The sequence below is a fragment of the Mastomys coucha genome, unplaced genomic scaffold, assembly GCF_008632895.1.
Source record: "Mastomys coucha isolate ucsf_1 unplaced genomic scaffold, UCSF_Mcou_1 pScaffold21, whole genome shotgun sequence".
Classification (NCBI taxonomy): domain Eukaryota; kingdom Metazoa; phylum Chordata; class Mammalia; order Rodentia; family Muridae; genus Mastomys; species Mastomys coucha.
In genome coordinates, this window is record NW_022196904.1 from 95,797,847 (window position 1) to 95,798,653 (window position 807).

An 807-nucleotide genomic window follows, 5' to 3' on the forward strand; every position below is an offset into this window, starting at 1 on the left:
GTACTTATTAGTATGTCCATAATAAACATGAAAATTTCTGGTTGATAAAGGACGATAACTTTATAAAACAGGTATAATCAATTAAATGTATATTCACTTAACATGCAAGCTTCAAGATATGAAGGAAAATTCATAGAATTGAATTTCATAGAAATGAAAAATGGGCGAATTTAAAATATTGTGGAAAGATTTCTTATTTCATCTCCTTTTTATTATTATTTTTGTTAGATATTTTCTTTATTTACTTTCTTATTTTCTTTATTTTCTTTCTTTATTTCAAATGCTATCTCCTTTACTGGGTTCCCCTCCAAGAAAATAAAATACAACCCTTTTCCCTCTCTCCTCCCCCTGCTCACCAAACCATACTCTCCTGCTTCCTGGCCCAGGCATTCTCCTACACTGGGGCATAGAACCTTCACAGAACCAAGGGCCTCTCCTCTCCGTGATGACCAACAAGGCCATCCTCTGCTATATATGCAGCTTGAGCCATGAGTCCCACCATGTGTACTCTTTGGTTGGTGGTTTAGTCCCTGGGAGCTCTGAGGGTACTAGTGAGTTCATATTGTTGTCCTTCCTAACGGGATGCAAACCCTTCAGCTCCTTGGGTCCTTTCTCTAGCTCCTTCACTGGGGACCCTGTACTCAGTCCAATGAATGGCTGTGAGCCTCTACTTCTGTATTAGCCAGGCACTGTCAGAGTCTCTCAGGAGACAACTATATCAGGCTCCTATCAGTCAGCAATTGCTGGCATCCACAGTAGTGACTGGGTTTGGTGACTGAATATAGGAAGGATTCCCTGGTGGAGCAG